Source organism: Zonotrichia albicollis, chromosome 28 (assembly GCF_047830755.1).
Source record: "Zonotrichia albicollis isolate bZonAlb1 chromosome 28, bZonAlb1.hap1, whole genome shotgun sequence".
NCBI classification, from domain to species: domain Eukaryota; kingdom Metazoa; phylum Chordata; class Aves; order Passeriformes; family Passerellidae; genus Zonotrichia; species Zonotrichia albicollis.
The window spans coordinates 2758221-2767380 of record NC_133846.1 but is presented as its reverse complement, the minus strand read 5'-3'; the positions used below and the strand labels follow the sequence as shown (position 1 = coordinate 2767380).

The 9160-nt window shown below is 42.2% G+C and overlaps 1 long non-coding RNA gene across 1 annotated transcript; it reads right to left on the bottom strand.

Moving 5' to 3' along the window:
- Positions 1–416: 416 nt before the first annotated feature.
- On the bottom strand, positions 417–4298 carry LOC141725293 (uncharacterized). Its single transcript, XR_012577158.1, has 2 exons — positions 3739–4298; positions 417–862 (listed from the first exon to the last, which is right to left on the bottom strand). It is a non-coding gene; the product is annotated as an uncharacterized LOC141725293 (long non-coding RNA).
- Positions 4299–9160: the final 4862 nt, after the last annotated feature.

The window sequence follows — 9160 nt, the reverse complement described above, 5'->3', positions numbered from 1 at the left end:
AATCAGTGAATGAATTACAGTAACTCTTAACCAGTAAAGCCAAACGACAAAAGTTCCAAAACTTTGTTGTTGAAGGAAATACTTTTTGGCACATGCAAGGTAGGGATCACAAATCAATGGTTTTGAAAAAGTCCATCTAGAATTGCTGGGTTTTACTAAATTATTTGCCTTAACCCATCCTATTGAATTCCATTATTCTGTTAATATAACAGAAATTAAAATTCTGATCTTGGATTTTGTTTCATAGGATTTCTTTTGCTTTCACCACTTGCTTCTACTGCTCATCCCTGTGAGAGAGACTTTTCCACATCTAAAATATTTCCTGAGACCAGTTCATTCCTTTGTACCAGGTGGGTACTGACACAACAACTTAATATTTGTATTGATTAATTAATTACTAAAATCAAACTCAGAAATTAACCAAAGATTTCCATCCTTCTTTTATTGCCTCTTTTAATTTTTTTTCTTAACTGTGCCATATCCTACATCTTATTACTGCTCAGCATTTCTATATATTTGCATTTCTTCTGACCAGGAGCTGTTTGATTTGACAGATTCTGTATTTGCAGCATCAAAATATGTTGCTATGGAAAAAGTTACGAGTTCTAATTAAAAATGCAGAGGTCACAAGTTTCCCAGAACCAGCAGGGCATAGATCCTAGGAGAAAAGAATCACAACATAAAAAATCCAGAGATATGTCATTCTGCAACTTTCCAGATCTGAAAAGGGAACAGCAAGCATCCAGGACAAAACAGGAGGCTGAGATTCATTCAGATGCTAACTTCTCCTTCCCACTGGCACAAGCTGCTTCTGGAACTCATGCAGAGCACTGAGATTTGAAATGTCATAATCCAACTGTAACTGAGGAGAGAGAAAAATTAGATGGGCTTTAATAAAGAGAAATCAGAGCAGAAATCAGGTCATCCTTTCAACTCCAATACCAATATTGAATTAATTTTCAATTTTGAATTAAGTATTGAATTAAGGTCATCCTTTCAATTCCAGTACCTATATTGAATTAATTTTTCCTGGTGCTGGGGTTTTGATGAGATACCTGTGTCCATCAAAGTGGCCCAAAGTGGATGAAAGCTCAGCAAGGCCATACCAAGAGTCTTCTCCAGGCTGTGACCCCACACAAGTCATAATATTTCCTTAAATAATAATAAAATATCTCAAATTAGGAGGGACCCATAAGGATAACCATATCCAACTACCTGTTCCTGTCCTGAGCCTTTGAAAGATCATCATGGTGGAAAACACCCTCAGGCACAGGGTGGGGTTTGGGGTTGTCCTGTGCCTCAGAGCTGGGCTGGATCATCTTTGTGGGTCCCTTCCAGCTCAGGATATTCTGTATTAAACTTTTCTGTGATTTTAGCATTTTTATCCCTTCAATACCTTGAGCTCTTTAACTATTTACAGTTTCCCCTCCTATAAATTGTTATTTCTAAAAAATTCTTGTGGTTTTCCTCTCCTTTTGCTCCAGTTCAGCCAAACATAGAACCACCAGGGCAAGCACAGCCTTGGTGTACTTAATATTTTATATTTGGTATTTAGAGTCATAATTTATATTTGTTCTAATATGTGAGCGGGGTGCCCACACAATTCCTCAATATCTGAATTGATCAATATTTCATCAGAGCACAGGATTTCACTCAGCTCAGCTGTACCAAACCTCTGCTCTGGTAGGAACATCCCTGCTCTGTGCTAGGTTGGCCATTTCTGCAATATTTTGGTAAATTAATCAGTTAAAATATTGAATCATAGGAAATCCCAAACTGGGAGGGACTGACAAGGCTCATCAAAGTCCAATATTTCTACTCAAAATATATTTAGCTTCTAATCTTTTGGCAGTGTTGGAGCTCTCAGATCTCCCACTGCAGTAATTTTTTATTTTTAATTGACAAATATTGTGTAAATATCATGCTGTTTGTGTCAGGGCACAGCAGTTTTTCTCCCTGAACTCTGCAGTTTGGGGAGGTGATGCTGCTACACCCAGAGCCAAGGGATGCCCAAGGGATCCCCAGCTCCTCTCTGAGAGCTGCTGACTTTCTGTCTTGAGGAAAAGGGAAGCCTGATGATGGCTCCTGCTCCTCAGTTCTGCTTCTGGATAGAAAAATTATAACATTTCCTCACAGATATTTGATTTTTTCCCAGAGAAAACACAGAGCCATGTTCCAGAAAATGTATTTTTGGGAGGGTGGAGAGGCCCTGGCACAAAGTGCCCAGAGAAGCTGTGGCTGCCCCTGGATCCCTGGAAGTGTCCAAGGCCAGGCTGGATGGGGCTTGGAGCAGCCTGGGATGGTGGAAGGTGTCCCTGCCATGGCAGGAAGGGGATGGGATGGGATGGGATGGGATGGGATCCATGGAATGGGATGGGATGGGATGGGATGGGATGGGATGGGATGGGATGGGATGGGATGGGATGGGATGGCCTTTAAGGTCCTTCCAACCCAACCCAGTCTGGGATTCTGGGCATCTGTAATTCTGGGATTCCATAATTCCATGTTTTGATGGCCCACATGTGAATTCCATGTTCACCCACATGTGAACCTTGGCCCAAGGTTTCAATTCTCTCCTAAAGGTCCCACCAAAGGTGCAGCACAAAGCTCACCCTTGCAGTTTAATGCATTTGCAGATCTAGAATTGTTTTCTGCCAGTTCCTGAGAGAATTCCAGAGTCAGTTGTTTGCCAGGGTTATTTATAGTTCTCTATCATGGCCGTGGCCTCAGGCCACATCCCTTAAACTGAGGAGACAGGCAGTCAAGTGCAACACACCAGAACATGGAACTGAGTTTGTTGTTGGCACAACTACAGAGACCAGCCCTGGATCCTGTGTTTCAAAGCCTGTGTGCATCATTTTACTCTGATTAAAGATGCTATCATTGATAAAACAACAATAGAGATCCACCTCACCCTTTTTGGGGGGTTTTAAACCGCTATATCTGATTAGGATGAGGGCTAAATGCCTTCCTGAGGGCTCACAAATGCTGATCTGGAGTTTTGTAAATTTAGACAATGCCATTCTGCTCTATTTAATGAGTCTTGTTTATAGTTCTGAAGTCTATAAACTGAGCTAATTACCATGAAAAATTCCAGGCAGCTGCCTTGAAACTGTTTTACCAGTTTTCCCTTCTGCCCTGCTTTGTTTTTTTAATAAAGCAAGAACTTTGCAGATAGTAAAAGACAATATTCAGGACTGGGATCCATATTTAATGTTTTTCTATTGAACTGCAGCAAGGTCAGCTCTTAAATTCCTTGCTCTAATTCTAAGCCAAAGTAGATGAAAAGCTGTGTGAATTCAGATGGCAGCTCAGAGGGCAACATTGCCTTGAGAAGGTAAAAACTTTATCAATTTTTACATTATCTCTTTTAATAAGTGCATTTGTTGAGTACATAATGGTAAAATATTTCCTATATTATATATTATTCATTATATTATAATATATAATAGAATAGAATATATTATATTATTATATAACATATAAAAATATACCCTTATATTATATAGTATACAGTATGCAGTATATAGTATATAGTATATTGTATATAGTATATTGTATATTATATGTGGAAATATATAATATTATAGATAATTTCCATATATAAATATTATGCTCTATGATATTGTATGAAACAGTTCAATATAATTATTTGAGTACTTAATATTTTATATTCATTATTTAGAGTCAATAATTTATATTTGTTCTAATATGTAAAATAAAGTATGAAATACTTACTATATAACTCATATTTGAGACAGAAAATAGAAAAGTTCCCATCTTTGTATGCAGACAGCACAGCTCTGTTTTCTGTCATAAAGCAAAAAAACCCCAACATACTGCAGTCATTTAATATACTTCTATTTCCATGCTCCCATGTTAATTTGGAGGTATTTTTAGTGCTATCCTGGCTTTCCTATAAATTTATTTTTAAAAAACCGAGGAAGACACTCCGAAAGAGCAAAAGGAAGCTCTGGACATCTTTCCCTGAGTGGAGTCCCCTGAAAAATTTCTCAGCCCTGCAGATTTCTAAAAGGCAAGAAGCCAGAGAGAAACTGTTGGGAAGAGCTTGGAGTACCAGGAAAGGCTCCCTAAACTGATTTTGTACTAAAAATTCTGATTCAGGGTGTTGCTAAGTGCAAACAGAAATATTTCTCTGTCGCTTGCCAAACAAGCGGAAGACTTTGGGAATTTCTTTTCAGCACTTGGAGCTCTGAACAAGGTGGTGGGAGGGGATTCTGCCCGGCCTGGCAGGGCCTGGGTCCCTCACGGGGCTGGGTTTAACCCCTCTGGGTTTCTGCAGGCTTCAAAACAGCCCCAAAACAGCTCCAAACCTGCCACAAAACTTGCCCCAAAACCAGCCCCCAAGCAGCCCCAAAGCAGGCCCAAAACCAGGCTCAAAACAGCCCCCAAATAGCCCCTAAACAGGTCTAAAACAGCCCCAAACCAGGCCCAAAACAGCCACAAAACAGCCCCAAACCAGCCCCATCCCCCTGTCCCAAAAACAGCCCCCAAAACAGCCCCAAGCCAGCCTCTAAACATGTCTAAACCAGCCCCAAAACCAGCCCCATCTCCTGTCCCAAAACAGCCCTGAAACAGCCTCAAAAACAGCCCAAAACCAGCTCCAAAACAGCCCCAAAACCCAGCCCAAAACAGCCTCAAACCAGCCCTAAATCAGCTCCAAACCAGGCTCAAAATCACCCCAAGCCAGCTCCAAAATAGGTCCAAAACAGCCCCAAAACAGACCCAAAACCAGCCCTAAATCTGCCCCAAAACGGGTCCAACACGGCCCCAAACCAGCCCTAAAACAGCCCCAAAACAGATCCAAACCAGTCCCAAAATCAGTCCCATCTCTTGTCCCAAAACAGCCCCAAAACCAGCCCCAAAACAGCCTCAAACCTCCCCAAACCAGACCTAAATCAGCCTAAAAACCAGCCCCAAACCAGCCCCAAACCAGCTCCAAACCAGCCCCCAAACCAGGCCCAAAACCAGCTCCAAACCTGCTCCAAAACAGCCTCAAAACCAGCCCTAAATCCGCCCCAAAATAGGTCCAAAATGGCCCTAAACCAGCTCCAAAAGAGCTCCAAACCAGCCCTAACACCTGCCCCAAAACAGCCCCAAACCAGTCTTAAAACAGCCCCAAACCATCAGCCCTCATAATTGTGACCCCCTTTATTCAAGAACGAGCCCCAGGACTTTGTGAGGTGCTGGGCAAGGCCCTCTGAGAGCCCCTGGGATAGGAACTGAAATTTAAATAAAATACAAATTCACTTGGTGAGGATTCAAAAAATACAAATTCACTCGGTGAGGATTCCATGGGAAGGTTTTCCACAGCAGAGCCAGGCCCAGGATGTTTCTCACGCGCCCTGATGATTTCACTTAATGAAGACAATTATGTGAACAAGTTTTTTGTGTGATTAGAGAATGAAAAAAAATCCGTGGAGTCGTTAAAAAAAAAAATAATAATTTCAGAACAAGCCATATAAGGCACAGAGAATTCTGCCCTGCTGACTCGGGCCAGGCTGGGGAGCAGCAGTTAAAGGAAAAGGGCCCTTGGAACAGCAGCGTTCCTTCCTTGGGCACTGATCTGCCCCTGCTCCTTTCATGGGGATTTTTACTCTGTGTTCTAAGGCCTCTTATGGATTTTAACAGGTTTTTTGAAGCCCCTGATGCTGGGATGTATATATATATATAAATATATATAAATATATATAAATAAATAAATAAATATATATATATATATATATATATATATATATATATATATATATATATATATACACATACATTAAAAATATATATATATAAACAATATTTAATACATATTGTTATACATTAAATATATTTTTATATTTTTATATTGCATTTTTACTGTATGTTCTAAGGCCTCTTATGGATTTTAACATGTTTTTGAAGCTCCTGAGGCTGGTGTGTGTATATATATATACATATATATACATATATATACATATATATATCTATACATACACACACACACACACGTATATATACCTATGTATTTAAGGCATAATATTAAACATTAAATATCTCTTTTACGGTTGTATTTTTACTGTGTGTTCTAAGGCCTCTTATGGATTTTAACAGGTTTTTTGAAGTCCCTGAAGCTGGGGTGTGTATATATATATGTATATGTATATATATGTGTATTTAATAGATACTATTATACATTGAATATATAATAATTTATATTTTAATATTTTTATATTTGTATTTTTACTGTGTGTTCTAAGGCCTCTTACGGATTTTAACAGGTTTTTTGAAGTCCCTGAGGCTGGGGTGTGTATGTGTATATATATATATATATATCTATATATATATATATATCTACACATACAGACACACGTATATTAATTTTTAAATATTTGTATATTTTCTGTGTGTTCTAAGGCCTGTTATGGCTTTTAACAGATTTTTGGAGCCCCTAAGGCTGGGTTGTATATATATAAATATATATATACATACATACATAAATATATGTACACATATGTCTATACATATATATACACACATAATATACATGTATATACTTATGTATTTAATACATAATATTATACATTTAATATATATTTTCATATTTGTGCTTTTACTGTGTGTTCTAAGGCCTCTTATGGATTTTGCTCATAATTCAGTATTAAAGCTCCCTGAGCTTTATTTTTGACCTTATTAACATAGTGAGGACTTGGGCACAGCAGATCTTGTGCTCCTCTCTTGAGGAAAGACTCTGAAAAATGGATTTATTTGAAAAGTACTCTTAAAATGCTGCTGTTCTCCCACAGCCATGCTGGTTTTGGCCTGGAAAACTGGAGATTTGTGGGAGACACTTGGCCTTCCTGCAGGAAAGTGTGGCTGGGAGGGTGGGTTGTGGAGAGCAGCTGCAGGAGCTCCACCAGCAGCTGGAGAAGGTGCTGGGTGAGTTATGGGCAAAGTGTGGTGAGGAGAATTCTGGGCTGGGGAGGATCTGGCTGGGAGCAGGGAGCAAGGAAGGGCTGGGGTTTGTGGGACTGTGGTCAGAGAGGGGTGTTTAACATCCTGGGATCCTGGGATGGTTTGGGGTGGAAGGGACCTCAAAGCCCATCCTGTTCCACCCCTGCCATGGCAGGTTTGTGTGTCTGGGCTCCCACTCTTACCTGGCTCTGCAGAACCTCAGAAATGGGGAACCTTGGAATGCTTTGGGGTGGAAGGGACCTCAAAATCCATCCAGTGCCACCCCTGCCATGGCAGGGACACCTTCACTATCCCAGGTGCTCCAAGCCCTGTCCAACCTGGCCTTGGGCACTGCCAGGGATCAGGAGCAGCCACAGCTGCTCTGGGAATTCCATCCCAGACCCTCCTCACCATCCCAGGGAACAATTCCTTATTCCCAATATCCCATCCATCCCTGCCCTCTGCCAGTGGGAGCCATTCCTGTGTCCTGTCCCTCCATCCCTTGTCCCAAATCCCCCTCCTGCTCTCCTGGAGCCCCTTCAGGCCCTGCAAGGGCTCTGAGTTCTCACCAAACACCCAGTGCAAAACAATAACTAAAGAAAGCACTGCAAAAAACCACTCTCAGTTCTTTCTGGAGCCTTTTCTTCTCCAGGGGAGCACCCCCAGCTCTCCCAGCATTGCCTCATCTGTGTCCATCCCTCTGCTGAGCTCTGGCTGCACAAAGGGTCACAAACATGGATTTATATCCAACAGGAAGGTTCCTCCTCTTGCTCTGCTCATTTCCCCCCTTCCATCCATCCATCCATCCATCCATCCATCCATCCATCCATCCATCCATCCATCCATCATCCATCCTCCATCCATGAATCCATCCACCATCCATCCATCCATCCATCCTCCATCCATCCATCATCCATCCATCCATCATCCATCCATCCATCCATCCATCCACCATCCATCCATCCATCATCCATCCATCCATCCATCCATCCATCCATCCATCCATCCATCCACCATCCATCCATCATCCATCCATCCATCCATCCATCCATCATCCATCCTCCATCCATCCATCCATCCATCCATCCATCCATCCATCCATCCATCATCCATCCATCCATCCATCCATCCATCCATCTATCCATCCATCCATCCATCCATCCAACCATCTATCCACCCATCATCCATCCATCATCCATCCATCCATCCATCATCCATCCATCCATCCATCCATCCATCCATCCATCCATCCACCATCCATCCATCCATCCATCCATCCACCATCCATCCATCCATCATCCATCCATCCATCCATCCATCCATCCATCCATCCATCCATCATCCATCCATCCATCCTCCATCCATCCATCCATCCATCCATCCATCCATCCATCTATCCATCCATCCATCCATCCATCCAACCATCTATCCACCCATCCATCCATCATCCATCCATCCATCCATCATCCATCCATCCATCCATCCATCCACCATCCATCCATCCATCCACCATCCATCCATCCATCCATCCATCCATCCATCCATCCATCATCCATCCATCCATCCACCCATCCACCATCCATCCATCCATCCATCCATCCATCCATCCATCCACCATCCATCCATCCATCCATCCATCCATCCACCATCCATCCATCATCCATCATCCATCCATCCATCCATCATCCATCCATCCATCATCCATCCATCCATCCATCCATCATCCATCCATCCATCCATCCATCCATCCATCCATCCATCCATCATCCATCCATCCCTCCATCCATCCATCCATCCATCCACCATCCATCCCTCCATCATCCATCCATCCATCCACCATCCATCCATCCACCATCCATCCATCCATCCATCCACCATCCATCCAGCCATCCATCCATCCATCCATCCATCATCCATCCATCCATCCATCCATCATCCATCCATCCATCCATCCATCCATCCATCCATCCATCCATCCCAGGGTGCTTTTCCAGCCTCTCCGTGCTTTGTGCCTTGCTCAGAGCATGGAGCAGCTCATGGAACCGACAGCCAGGGGCAGGGATTGTATTGATCCCCACACTCCTGCCAGGGGCTGCTGCCAGGGCAGGGGCTGCAAATAAAACCTGGGAAGTTCCTCATCCACTGGGGATCCAACAAGAAAGCTAGTTAAATATTTTGATTAAAATATTTAAATTTTAATCAATTTTATAAAATA